General features: G+C 55.0%; 1 protein-coding gene across 1 annotated transcript in view; it reads right to left on the bottom strand.

Moving 5' to 3' along the window:
* Positions 1-13,394, bottom strand: part of TSPAN11 (tetraspanin 11) — a 53,783-nt gene extending 40,389 nt beyond the window's left edge. The window contains exon 1 of the mRNA XM_062195463.1: positions 13,351-13,394. The gene's annotated coding sequence lies outside the window, so the exon portion shown is untranslated. The remainder of the gene's footprint in view (positions 1-13,350) is intronic.
* Between the last annotated feature and the right edge of the window lie 1,376 nt (positions 13,395-14,770).

Below are 14,770 nucleotides of genomic sequence, written 5' to 3'. Positions count from 1 at the left end.
GCGAGGGGAGGGACGTTCTTTTTTCCCATGATCCCCAAAGAAAGGGGCTTGCAAAGTGACACTAGCAACAGGTGTATTGTGTGGTTTTGAGTAGATAGCCAAGCACTGACCTTTGGGGAGTCACCGCTCCTGTTGGAGCCACAGTTTCTTCCTGTGTGTGATGAGAAAACTGGCATTCTGGAAGATTCTTTCAAGCAAACTTTCATGAAGCCCTCAATATATCAAGTACAGCTTCTCTGGTTGATGGGGTGTGTTAAAGCCCCCACCCCTCCGCCAACCTTATACTCCTCTGATCACATCTCCTCACCTCCTACCACCTCCAAAGCTGGGACTGCAAAGGAACCCAACTCTAGCACTGGACACAGTCCCCACCAGCCGTCGGCTTTTCATTCCTCCATGGCGTATTATAAGCCCATGGCCGAAACGAGCCGGGGGAGAGCTGGGACAGTATGGCACCCCAGGAGATGGGTTTACAGCTGGAAGTGGCCCCTGAGATGATCCAAAAAACCCTCCACGTTCTGGATGGTTTTGCTTCTGCTGATCTCCACCTGGCCCCAACCCACCCCGATTTTCTGTTTTCTTGGAATGAACCACACACAACATCTACCACGGTAACTATTTCAGAGTGTACACGCCAGCGACATTACAGCCACAATGCTGTGTGACATCTACTTCCAGAACATTCCCACAGCCAAATGGAGACCCCATGTCCATTCCTCCCGCCCCCTGGACACCACACATCTGCCGCTATCCCTGTAGACTGGCCCATTTTTAATTTTTTTTTATTTTTTGACAGGCAGAGTGGACAGTGAGAGAGAGAGAGAGAGAGACAGAGAGAGAAAGGTCTTCCTTTTGCCGTTGGTTCACCCTCCAATGGCTAGCGCGCTGATCCGAAGCCAGGAGCCAGGTGCTTCTCCTGGTCTCCCATGCGGGTGCAGGGTCCAAGCACTTGGGCCATCCTCCACTGCCTTCCCGGGCCATAGCAGAGAGCTGGCCTGGAAGAGGGGCAACCGGGATAGAATCCGGCGCCCCGACCGGGACTAGAACCCTGGGGTGCCAGGGTCGCAGGCAGAGGATTAGCCTATTGAGCCGTGGCGCCGGCCATGGCCCATTCTTAATAGCGCATGGCAATGGAATCACACCATGGCCGGCCTTCAGCATCCGGCTTCTCTCGGTGAACACAGCTATCTCAAGGTTCCTCCGTGCTGTTGCATGTATCAGGATGCTACTACTTTTCTTAGCTGAATAATATTCCATGCGTGCTGCTGCCATGCTCGGCTTATTTGTTCGTCTGTGATGGACACTGGGGTTGTTTCCACCTCCTGGCCACAGCAGACAGGGCTGCGTGAACATTCAGGCACATGTCGCTGTTTGCAACACCTGTTTTCAATGCCTTGGGGTAACACTGGGGAGCAGAATTGCTGGGTCCCAACTGTGCTCCATGGCCCCTCATTCCATTTTTAAAATATGGCACCTGCCACCGGCAAGTGGGCCCCATCATACCAGGAGATGGCAAGAGGGCCTGCCCATGGCTGGTGGAAACAGCCACCCCTCCCCCAGGGAGGTATGCCCAGCTGAGTGCAAGTTCCCCAGGCAGCCCCTCACCGTCCACCGTGCAGCCACTGCTGAGGGATCAAACCATTTCTGAGGGCTGGGTGGGCAAGCACCCTGTCTGGGATCTGCAGAGGACACCCAGGAGCTCACAGGAAGAGGCTCCTGTGGGCATCCTGAGTCCAGGCAGGAGGCGGCCTTCCCCTCCCCCGCCACCCTTTCTGGTGCCAGGAGGAGGGGGCTGGAGGGCGACACTGACCTTGAGCCTGGTCTTCTGCTGTTTGGCTGGGGGACTGGGCTGGCACACACACGGATGGAAAACCAACGTCGCCCTAACTGGCAGTGAGACCTTGGGTCGGTCACCAGCGCAGCACAGCCATCACGCCCCACTGCCTCCTCTCCCTGGAGGAGGTAAGACAGCGCAGGTGGCTGAGGCGGTGACCCTGATGGCCCGAGCCGAGGCCTGGATTCCACAAAGGCTGGCTGAATGGGCAGCAGCCGCCTCCTCCACACGCCAGCAGCAGCAACAAGAGGAATGGCGGGTGCCCGGGCTTCTGTGGCTCCGGCAGGGCTCAGCTGGGCTGGAGGAGAGTTTGCTCTGGGGAGGGGTTGGGGTTTTCCCTATAAAAGCCTTCATCACGGCCTACAGCGCTCCGTGCTCAAGTACACGCACAACCTGTTCTCCGGGAACCGGGAGCAGACAGACAACCCCTTCCGGGCGGCAGGAGCTGAAACTGTATAGTTCCCATTGGCTTTTAAACAGTGCCTGTCTCGTCTCTGGGACAAGACACCGTGGCTCAGCTGCTGGCCTAAAAGAGCAGCTTCCCAGGGAGCTGTAACTTAGGGGCCCTGAAACTGGAGGGAAGGCTTTGACCACTGATGACTGGGGTTCTAAAGCTCGCAGAGGGGCCCACTGGTTCTCAACATTCCCGTCACTGGGTAGGCACACACAAGCCTTCAACTACCAGTGCCCAGGAGAAGCGCCGTGTCTCAAACACAAGCTCAGAGACTCCACGGGCCCCAGGGATGCCTCCAGAGGCCGAGCTGGCAATGAAGCCAGGTCTCCCCGTTCTCCAGGCCCCACTTAGCTGGCTTCCCCCTACACCACAGAGATCCATAAATCCATGTGTCGCTGTGCATGACCGAGGGAGAGAACACTTATGCATCCAAATTTAAATTCCAGAGTTCACTTTGGGACCTGGGTGTAAATCTGGTGGGTCTGAAGTCTACAAGGTGATGTCATTTACTGAAGAAGGGTTGGAAGCTGCTGAGCTCCCCGATAAATAAACTACCTTTCTTCATCCCAGTCTGTAAGACATAGTTTCTAGGGGCTTAAGAACCCCTCTGGAAAGCAGTAGAATCTTCTCAATGCAGGCGGGCCAGGCACACAGATTCTTGTCTAAAGGAACCTGACCTTTCAGACAAGGCAACAGCACGTGCACATGGCAATGAACCCACAACCACCGGAGGGAAGACGTTACGGACTTGGACCAGAACTCTCTCGGTGTTACCCGGATTGACTCCCTAATCAGGCACCACCCACACCATTGCCACAGCATTGCTTCTGAGGTTCGGGAAGCCACTGCACGTCCCAGGTGGCCAAAGAAGCTTCGAAGTCAGCCTCCTCCCACATTTGGCCAGAAAGGCCATGTCACGCCTCCATTCTCAAATTGACCAGGTATGAAAAGAGCTGGCTTATTTTGGGGGGCCGGCGCTCTGGCAAAGTGGGCTAAACTGCTGCCTGTACGTTATTCCGAGACAGCTCAGTGGTCATGTTCAAATAGCCACCAACTGGGGCCCCTCTATAAGTTAATTTACTAAAAGGTAAGCATACCTGCCGTCACAAGAACAGAGCCCCAGGCGGAAGTTCCTGTAACTGATAACGCTGTAGGCAGGAGTCCACGGCTGCTACTGGGGAATGATTCTGTTGTTACTGGGACATGATTCCAGCACCAAGTCCTGGCGCCCGCAGCTCCCTTCGCTGCCTCTGGCCTCCGGCGGGGCTGTGTCTAAGGTAACGACCAGGGCTGCTTCCAGGCTCACAGCTGAGGCCCTGAGGGTCCCCCTCTCTCAACCTCACCCCTTGGTGAGGTTTGCCTGCAATGAGCAGGTCTGGCGAGGCTTGGAGTTCTCCGGCTTGAACGTGCATTGGCATCACGTGGGGAGCAGGCAGCTGGCCCCTAGCCATGAGTTTCCGAGTTTGCAAGTGTGCGGTGTGGCCTGGCATCCTGCATTTCTAACAAGCTATGGGATACGGATGCTGCTGGTTCCTGACCCCACCCTGGGAACGGGGGCCTTGGGGCAGGGCATTTCAACCTTGGACGTGTACTAGGAGGACCTGGAGAGTGCAAAAACAACAATAATGATGATGATGGTGGTGCTGGCTTGCCAGGCTGCAGCCCAGAGGAATTCATGGCCACCTCAGAGAGTGTACCCAGGGACACGGTGCTCAGTACCACAGGATCACTTGGCAGCTGGCCATCCCATGCTGAGGTTGGAGAGATTCAGGCTCAGCCAATATTTTTGCAGGAAGAGGAGTTAGTAAGCAGTGCAGAACCTGCAGGCCACATATGGTCCTTGCAGCATATTCTTTGTTTTTCCCCTGTTTGTTTCGATCTCCGCCATACGTAAAAATCAGCTTTAGCTTGCAGGTCCTACAAAAACAGTCTGAAGACCCCTGGGGAACCCACGTCATCTGGTCACGCATCTAGTGAATTTAACAATAAACGCAGTGGCTCTACCCAAGCGTATCTGTAGACAGTAAATTAAAACCAGGGTAGAGTACAGACCAGCTCAGAGGGATGAATGCGGATTCTCCTTGCCAAGTTTGTACTGTTGTTATTGATCACTGCTTTTTCTAACCTAGTTCTCCTTCTTACACTCACAAAAGGGAGAAGGGAAGTTCCTCCTGCCCCCTGTCCATTTCCAGTGTACAAGATAAGGGCACTTCAAAAAGTGCATGGAAAATCGTGGCCAGCACTGTGGCACGGCGGCTAAAGCTGCCCCCTGTGATGTCCGCAGCCCATACGGGCGCTGGTCTGTGTTCTGCTTCTGATCCAGCTCCCTGCTAATGACCTGGGAAAGCAGCAGAAGACGGCTCAAGTGCTTGGGTCCCTGCACCCACGTGGGAGACCCGGAGGAAGCTCTGGGCTCCTGCCTTCGAGCTGGTATAGCCCTGGCCGTTGTGGCTACTTGGGGAGTAAACCAACAGACGGAAGATCGATCTCCATCTCTCTCTTTCTCTCTTTCTCCAACTCTGACTTTCAAATAAATAATAAACCTTTAAAAGGTTCATAGAAAATGGAATTGAGCTTATTCTGGTGCGACAACTTTGGAAATTCGTGCATACAAAGAGTTCTCCAGAGTTCATGGACAATGCATTTTACAGAAAAACATAGATTTCATGGATTGTTTCACACCAAAATAAATCTATCCTCTCCCTCCCTCCTTTTTTTTTTTTTGAAAGAAACTTCTGGGCCTCTCTTATCACTTGTTTAAACAGTTGCATATTTCCATAGTTTAAGAAACTTTAAAATTTATTGATTTTCATTATATTTGAAAAGCAGAGTGAGAGAGAGAGAGTTCTTCCACCTGCTGGTTCACTCAAGTGGCCGCAATGGCCAAGGCTGAGCTAGGCCAAAGGCAGGAGCCCTGAACTCCATCCAGGTCTCTCAGATGGGTAGCAGGGATCCAAACACTTGAGCCATCATCTACTGCCTCCCAAAGCCAGCGTTAGGACACTGCTGGATGGGAAGAAGACATAGGCCCTGGGATACAGGATGCGGGCATCTCAAGCAGCTCTTTAACCACTGTGCCAGATGCTACCCGAAAACAAGCTTGTCTTGTAATTCCACTTCCCCACACCTTTCTCATGCACCCCACACCGGGACTGGGCAGGTTTCCAGCTGAGCAGAAGTCTTCCCTCTGCTGAGCGCTATCCTACAGGTTAATCTACCTACTGTTTCCATTCTCTGGGACTGCTTCCAGCACTAACTTCCTGCCTCACTTGGCCCTCTCAGAGAGAAAGGCCTGGCTGCCCTACGCCTCTGAGTGGGCAGTGATAGCTGCATGCCACCTTCGTGTTCCTTCTCTGTGCCTTGCTCCAACCCAGAGATGACCAAGTCACTCCTCCCTCCTCCAGCCCAGCCTAACTGCTCCACTTCTCCATTAGAGGAACACTGACCAGTGTGGCACAGCAGGTGAAGCTGCTACCTGTGACCAGCATCCCGTAATGGAGTGTTGGTTCGAGACCTGGTTGCTCCACTTTTTTTTTTTTTTTTAAGATTTATTTGTTTATTTGAAAGGCAGAGTTACAGAGAGGCAGAGGCAGAGAGAGAAAGATCTTCCATCCGCTGGGTCACTCCCCAAATGGCTACAATGGCTGGGCTGATCTGAAGCCAGGAGCCAGGAGTTTCTTCCGGGAATCCCACAAGGGTGCAGAGGCCCAAGAACTTGACCTATCTCCCACTGCTTTCCCAGGCCATAGCAGAGAGCTGAATCGGAAGTGGAGCAGCCGGGACTCAACCGGTGCCCATATGGGATGCTGGCGCTGCAGGCGGCAGCTTTACCTGCTATGCCACAGCACCGGCCCCTATTCCACTTCTGATCTAGTTCTCTGCTAATGTGCCTGGGAAGGCAGTGGAAGATGGCTCAAGTGATAAGGCCCCTGCCAAGTTCCTGGCTTTGGCCTGGCCCAGCCCTGGCTGTTGCGGCCATGTGGGGAGTGACCCAGCAGAATGGAAGATCTCACTCCTTTCTGTCACTCTGTCTTACAAACAAACCAACAAACAATTTTTTTTTAATAAAGGCAGAATGGGGAGTGAGTCCTATAGGATTATTGTTTTTCAATTAGTGCCAGACCTCAGACAAAAGCGACAATGCCCATCTCTACTCCGACCCTTTGTTCTATTCTCCTGAGCCTTTTAAACACATCCAGGTAGTAAACAACCTAAAGCAACTCTTAAATAACATAAATGATGTCATCAGAAAGGCAGGGACCTGGATATGAAACAGAAGCCTCCCTAATTTCCAAAGAAACCAACGACCAACTTGCACCTTGGGGCACTCAGATGGTCCCCTTGTGGAAAGGATTGATTCTGCCCTAACTGGGTCCCCATCCAAAAAGGGAGGCCAACAGCTGACTCCCTGTGTGTGGAGCTGCGCAGGCTCACAGGACCTCCTCGTAGCTGTGTGGGGAGCAGCCGTGGCCAGTTGGGAAGGTACCCCAGGAAAGAGGGGTGCTGGGTTGGTCTCAGGCAACCCAGCAGGAGGTCATAGAGCCCCTCCACCACTAACTACCGACAGGGAGGATCGGATCAGTGTTAAAGGCAATGGCACAGTAGACACAAGGCCGCCAGCCCCTCCTCGCCAGGAGCCCTTTCCAAACTGCGGTAGTGAGGTCAGCAGACACTCCGTGGCCCTCTGGGAAGCTGAGCTGTCCAGGCTGAACTGAATGGCTGCTAGGAGGTAGCGGTCATTTCCTCGCCTACAGATGCGGAAGCTGAAGCCCAGCCAGGTCACACAACACATGGATGGTCACGCGCACAGGGAGGGGCAGGACCAGGCCCACGCCTGCTCTACTCTGCACTAGCTCCCCTTTGCTCGGAGCTGGGGCTGTGGCCTGGGCGGGTGCCACAGTCTGCACTCAGCTGCTTCCTCATCTCTTCCTGGGAGGTTTATTACGCTCAACAACTAAAGCGCTGAGGTCGGGGGTTAGGTCCTTACGTGTTTCTCAGGGCCTGGTGGTTCAAGGTTCATAGCCAGGTATCTGGTGAATACAGGGAGGTCAAAAAGTTGGTGGCAAATGGAATTAAAAGTACGAGTTGGGGGTCGGCGCCGTGGCTTAACAGGCTAATCCTCCGCCTTGCGGCGCCGGCACACCAGGTTCTAGTCCTGGTTGGGGCGCTGGATTCTATCCCAGTTGCCCCTCTTCCAGGCCAGCTCTCTGCTGTGGCCAGGGAATGCAGTGGAGGATGGCCCAAGTGCTTGGGCCCTGCACCCGCATGGGAGACCAGGAGAAGCACCTGGCTCCTAGCTTTGGATCAGCGAGATGTGCCGGCCGCAGCGGCCATTGGAGGGTGAACCAACGGCAAAAAGGAAGACCTTTTTCTCTGTCTCTCTCTCTCACTATCCACTCTGCCTGTCAAAAAAAAAAAAAAAAAAGTACGAGTTGGGGTGGGCACTGTGGCAGAGCCAATTAAGCCACAGCTTGGGACGCCCACATCCCCTGTGGCAGTGCTGGTGTGAGTCCTGGCTCCTCCTCCTCCCAATCCAGCTCCCTGCTAATGCGCCTGGGAAAGCAGAAGACGGCGCAAGTGCCTGGGCCCTGCCATGCGTGTGGGAGACCCAGGAGGAGTTCTAATGGGAGGTGGGATGTTGGCTTAGGGTTATGATACCGTCCCACATCAGACTGCCTAGGTTCAATCCCCACATCCTGCTCCTGGCCCCATCTCCCTGCTATGTGCACCTTGGAAGCCAATGGTGATGGTTCAAGTAGTCGGGTCCTTGCCACCCACTTGGGTGACCCAGACAGAGTTCCTAGCTCCTGGCTTCAACCTGGCCCAGTCCTGGCTGTTGTTGTGGGCATTTGGGGGAGTGACCCAGTAGATGGGAGCTCTCTGTCAAATAAATTAAAAATTAAAAAGAACTTTTGTGTTAAGTATGAGTTTATTTGGGTGCAAAAGTTTTTCGAACTTTTTTTGAAAACATTTTGTCATAGTACACGGAAAATGTATATTATGAAAAAACTATGCATGGATTTTAAACTCATTTTTGCATCAAAATAAACTGAAACTTTTTTTTTTTTGACAGACAGAGTTAGACAGTGAGAGAGACAGAGAGAAAGGTCTTCCTTTCCATTGGTTCACCCCCCAAATGGCCACTATGGCCGGCGTGCTGTGCTGATTCGAAGCCAGGAGCCAGGTGCTTCCTCCTGGTCTCCCATGCGGGTACAGGGCCCAAGCACCTGGGCCATCCTCCACTGCCTTCCCGGGCCATAGCAGAGAGCTGGCCTGGAAGAAGAGCAACCGGGACAGAATCTGGCGCCCCAACCAGGACTAGAACTCCGTGTGCCGGCGCCGCAGGCGGAAAATTAGCCTAGTGAGCTGTGGTGCCGGCCTGAAACTTTTAATTCCATCTTTCCAGGATGTTCCTGAAGCCCCCTCAGATATGCACATTGTATACAGGATCACCCACCTCCCCCTCTGCACTGCTCTACGCTGTCCCGGAAGCAGAACCCACGTGAGTCAGCAAGAGCTGAGACTCGCACGAGAAGCCAGGTCAGCAGTCCAGAGGAATTAAGAGAGGATCCCAGCTTCCGGTACACGGCCCTTCCTTCCCCCACGGGCTCCCTCCTCAACAACCTGCCCTCGGTAACCAGCCAAAGCCACAAAGCCTCCATCCCCACCCAGGCTGGCCACGAGCGCTCCTCCCACGGGGTTTAGGAAAGGTGGTGGCAAGCCTGTGGTCTGTGCCCCAAATGCAGACCCGGTGCCGGGCAGAGCAGTCCCACTGCTGTCTGCAGCTGCATTTACAGGAAGAGACGAGATGAGGGAGTGTGCTGGACGGAGGCGCGCTTGGAAGCCGCAGGGAGCTTGGCTGCCAAACAGGACACAGCCGTCCCGGCACTCGGCTCTGCTCTCGGCACAAGGGCTCTTCTCCAACGCCAACTACTCCAGGAAAACCATCTCAGTGGGCACCTGCCGGTGTGCAGCACATCTGGGCAGTCTGCCTGGTAACACACCCAAGAGAGGTCAATGACAGACACGGTGCCCTCAATAGGTAGCTCTCGGGGCTGGCACTGTGGCGTAGCAGGTAAAGCCGCTGCCTGTTATGTCCGACTCCCATGTGGGCACAGGTTCAGGTCCTGATTGCTCCACTTCCAATCTAGCTCCCTACTAATGGCCTAGGAAAAGCAGAGGAAAATGGCCCAAGTGCTTGGGTCCGTGAACCCATCTGGGAGACCTGGATGAAGCTCCTGGCTCCCAGCTTCGACCCAGCTTAGTCCTGACTATTGCAACCACTTGGGGAGTGAACCAGCAGATGGAAAAATCTCTTTCTGTCTCTCTCTGTAACTCTGACTTTCAAATAAATAAATATTTTTAAATGGGTAGGCTCTCCAAGATTGGTGTGTGTGCATGTGGCCTGCGCACCTTGTAGAGTTTGATGTCCTCTCCCTGCCTAGAGCTTGTCTCACAGAGAGCAGAGCTCCCACAAATCACTTTCATATTAACCTAAACCAGAAAGTCAGGAAATTAAATCAGCTGCAGAAAAAGAATCAGTGGATGAATTCCACGGGCCAAGCAGCAGTGATCTGTGGCATAAGGTCTTCGGGGTGTCGGAATCAGTGCCTCCATCCCGGCTGGAGGCCAAGTGTCCATAGCTTCCACCCCAGGACTGTTATTTCACCTTGGCGTTGACTCTGTGAGTCTCAGTGGTGTCCTAGCATTGTTTTAGTGGGGAAGCCTTTCCTCCAAAGGAAATCCCACTGGGAAGCCAGCCTGCGACTCAGATTAAGTCTGAGCTGTCGGGGCCCAGCCTGTGGCACTTTGCTCCCTCTTGAAGGGCACTAGGTAGAAACCACAGGTGCACCCCTTCCGTATCCATTTATCTGCTCGCTCGCTCACATCACAACACTGCTTCAAGCACCTCCTGCATTCTAGGTGTCCGTGGGCTGGTGTCCGTGGCAGGTGTCCGTGGCAGGTGACAGGGTAAAGGCAGCCCCGAGCCCCCCCAGCATTCACACGGTAAGAGGACACAGAGTTCAGAGCAGTGGAGGGCCACATCGTGGTGGCCGGGAGGTGGCCACTTTAGATGGGGGATTAGGAAAGGCCTCTGAGCAAGTGAAGCGGAGCTTAAGCTGAGGTCAGAAGGATAATCTGGAATGACAGCCGACCGTGACCAGTGCAGAAGCTGACCCAGAGGCGTCCCGTGACTCTGCCCAGCACGTAATGGGCAGAGAGCCAAGCCACTGCCTGACCCGGGGTTTCCAGGATCTCCTGCCAGAGCGCCTGCCTTTCACAAACAGTCACTAAACAGCTTCTAGGTGCAAAGACGTCTCTGCAACCAGGGGTGGACCAACCACCTAATTGCATCCCAATGCGCAATGCTGTCTGTGCGTGATTCTCCCTCCCGCCCTTCCTAGCCCTTTTCAGGGTTGGCCCCGGGACTGACGGCTCCATAACCCCAAGGAGCTCTACAGCTGACAATCCAGACCTGGGGCCCTGGTGGGGAAAACTGCTTCATCTCCTATCTCTCTGGCTGCCAACTGTGCCCAGTGCTCCTCCTGCTTCATCGTCGGCATCAGGATAAAAGCAAGACAGCCTGCTGGGTTCATCTGGAGGGAGGCTCTCTGGAGAGTCAGGTGCTGCAAGGCCATTTAAACAGCGACAGGGGCCAGTGTGTGGCCTTGTAGAGGAAACATGGCACAACCAGAGACAAAGAAAGAAACGCGGACCCCTCCTCCCAACACAAACTTTAAGTCGCTGCTCGCAATTAACTAGCGAAGCAGCTGCCCACTCTTATCTGGTCTAGGGAGGGAAGACGTCCTAAGTTCTGCTTCTATAAACTCCAGTCATAAATCTGTCCTAATAAAACTGCCCCTGGTATCTCTTTTTACAAACATACCGGGCCCACCGACCATTGGAAGTGTGGTCCTAAGTCACGTAGGCTGCAATTTAAACCCACCAATGCTGTAACAGCTGAGGTGTGATGCTGATGAACCTGTAAATATTATAAGAAATTTGGGATGTTGCTCAGTTCTCAAGAACTGATTCCAGCTGAGCCCGCTGCTGTAGTAAACTGCTTGGGTCCTCCACTGTCTCTGGTGCCTGTTTGAATGGAGGGAGTTTTCCCAGCCCAGGTTTCTGTAACAGCCTAGCAGTTAAGATACCTGCATCAGGCCGGCGCCACGGCTCACTTGGCTAATCCTCCGCCTGCGACACCAGCATCCCATATGGGCGCTGGATTCTGTCCCGGTTGCTCCTCTTCCAAGCCAGCTCTCTGCTGAGGACTGGGAAGGCAGTGGAGGATGGCCCTGCACCCCCATGGGAGACCAGGAGAAGCACCTGGCTCCTGGCTTCGGATCAGCGCAGTGCCGGCAGAAGCGCGCTGGCCGTGGCAACCATTTAGGGGGAGCGAACCAACGGAAAGGAAGACCTTTCTCTCTGTCTCTGTCTCTCTCTCTCTCACTGTCTAACTCTGTCAAAAAAAAAAAAAAAAAAGACACCTGCGTCCCATACTGGGAGCGGCTGGCTTCAGTGTCCGGCTCTGGCCCCTTGACTCCAGCTTCCTGTCAATGCACTCTCTGGTGAGGCACTGGTGACCGCTCAAGTAATTACATTCCTGTCACTCACATGGGAGACCTGGACTGACTGAGGAGTTCCAAGCTTTGGCCTAGCCCTGTGGGTGTCTAGGGAGTAAACCTGGCCAAAGGAGCTCTTGTCTCTCTCTGTTGAATATAAAAATATTTCTAAAGATCCTCAAAGCCAGGCCGCAGAAGGCACTCATGCAGTAACTGTGGGAAAGCACAGGCCTATACAGACTTTCCACATCCAGAGGCCAAAAAAGCTGGCTCTGGGCAGGCACTCCCATTTCGCTCAGTATCACATGGAGCAGCTTGCCAATGTCTCCCCTTACCACCCCAGATGGAACAACTCCGGGCCACCCGCGCGCTCCCGAAACCAGCCCGGCTGCACGTGGGGGCCGGCAGCGACCTTGCTCCAGGGGCTGCGCTGCTGTCTTGGCACTTCCCACGTGCTCACTCATTTCAGACGCCAGCCACCTCGGGAGACAGGCAGGACAGGGGCTGTGGGTCCCACTGTGCACACAAAGCCACAGAGACCCAGAGGGTGGCTCCAGGCACCAGTGCCACTGACAAACAACTGCTAAGTTCTGATACTAACCCAGCTCTTCAGATGTCAACAGCTGCTTTCCACCACATCCCAGCTGGCCACAAATTAAACACAGACTACAGATACCACCCTCGCTCTCTGCCCCAGCTGGTTCCCTAGAGAGCATCAGGCATCCCGCCAGGCCACCCCTGACTCCTAACATGTGCCGCCTACTGGGGACCCCTGCAGCATTCACTCCTGTGCCCTGTGCAGCTTCTGCCCCAGTGAACATGCTACCCTGTCCAGTCCAGGGGAGCCCTCCTCCCTGCCTCTTCTTCCAGGCAACTTTCACATATCCACTCTGCACACAATGCTGGTTACACACACACACACACACACTTCCCACAAAGTCCCATCAGGGTTCTCCATGTGGAGCCAGCAAGCTGCACATGCAGGCTCGGGCACGCAGAGGCAGGTGACAGGGCCCACCCAGTCACGCTCCCACAAATGCCCACCCAATGCACGCACAGCCCTGCACTGAGCAAAACCTGGGTTGCCTGGGGTACACGTCCAGCTAGCACGACTCTGGACCTGTCACCCGGGTTTATGCACCCTGGAATTCAGAGTGGACAAATGAATGCCACCAGGAAGCGAGGCAGACGGGCACCCGGGGACGCTGGACAGTACAAGGCCTTCAGAGGCCCAGGGCTCTCTCCCAAGACCCAAGTGCGGACACGTAGTTAGCGTTACAGCCGCTGCACACGCCTTGCAGACACACAACCACGTGAGTGTCCTGGAGGTCGCCTGCCGCGCGCCTCTCTGCAAGTCGGCTTCCCCTTGCCCCCGTCCGGCCCTCCCGGCCCCGGGCCGGTCCGGCTTTGGGAGCGCGGGGCGCAGGGTGGCACAGGCAGGGACGCCTCGCCCAGGACCCCCTCTGCCTTCCCTGTTCCCCGCCGCCACCCTCACTTACCCGTGTGCGGGGCTCCTCCGGACGCAGCGACTGGAGCCGGAGCCTGGAGCGGCGCGGAGAGGCGCTGGCGGGGCCGCCCGCCGCCCACGGCGCGCACCCGGCTCGTCCCGCCCGCCCAGGCAGGGTCAGCGCGCGGGCAGCCGGCTCCCAGCCCCGCGCCCCGCGCTTCCTGCGCTCCGAGGCCAGCTCCGCGTCCCCGGCGCCTTCTCTCCTAGACAGGCCAGCGCTACTGGCCCCAGAGCCCCGTGGGGGCGGGCAGCGGGGCGCGGGCAGCGGCTCTTTGTTTGGGAGTTTGCCTTTCTGGGATTCAGAGCACACACATTGAATTAAATCGGACTTGGGGACAGCTGTGCGGTTGCCTGGGGGAACCTGCGGGGGCGGGGTGGGTGAAAGGGGTGGACTGGGGGTGGGGTGGAGCTGCTTTCAAACCTGCCGGTCTGCAGCCCTGACCCTCCTTCTCGGATCTTCAATGGGAGAAGCCAGGGGGTCCTGGGAGAAGTTGGCCCTTGGGGGCTCCCAGGGGGCACAGGGATGGTCCTGTCTGATGACAAAGAACCCCTCCACACCATTCCCCCCACCAACTCAGACACCTGGAGGGGGTTCAAAACATTCGTGGGAAAATGCATTTGTAGGCGCTGCTGCTGTGGCTTAGTGAGTTCGAGGCCCTGGTGCTCCACTTCCGATCCAGCTCTCTGCTATGGCCTGGGAAAGCAGTGGAAGATGGCCCAAGTCTTTGGGCCCCTGCACTTGCATGGGAGACTTGGAAGAAGCTCCCGGCTCTGGATAGGCTCAGATCCAGCCCTTGTGGTCATCTGGGGAGTGAACCATCAGATGGAAGACCTCTCTCTGCCTCTGCCTCTCTGTAACTGCCTTTCAAATAAATAAATAAATCTTTGTTTAAAAATGAACTTGTATGTTTACTTTGGAGCAAAACAAGTTTGAAATCCATGCAGAGTGTTTTGATAACAAGCATTTTCCATGAACTTTTTGAAGACCCTGCATATGCGTGGACTTCATAATTTTTTTTCAACCCAAATAAACTTTTCATTGCAAGCTTCCGCGAACTTTCTGAAGTCTGCTCGTAGAGGATGCATATAGCTGCCTTGTCGCTCTCTTGCATTCCCCAGGCCCAGGGTGAATCCAAGTCTCCAGGCAGACTGGGGCAAAAAGGAAGAGGAGACCCTGGTGCCCATCTCCCCTGTACCCCCTGCCCCAACCACCCCGTCCCCTGCCTCCCCGCCCCAACCAGGCCCAGTGGAGGTGCCAAGCAGCCTATATCTCGATTTGCTAAAGCAGCAACGGCTCTGTGCTCATCCAACCATGTTCCTTTGCGTGGAAAGAGCAAGGTTACCCATTTACCAAGTCGCTAGGCAGGGGAGCTGTTGGAGGCAGCTGACAGAGCCACTGGCTACTGGAGCCC

This window comes from Lepus europaeus, chromosome 6 (genome assembly GCF_033115175.1).
Source record: "Lepus europaeus isolate LE1 chromosome 6, mLepTim1.pri, whole genome shotgun sequence".
Taxonomy (NCBI): Eukaryota; Metazoa; Chordata; class Mammalia; order Lagomorpha; family Leporidae; genus Lepus; species Lepus europaeus.
Note: the sequence above shows the minus strand (reverse complement) of the source record. Positions and strands in the feature narration are given on the sequence as shown.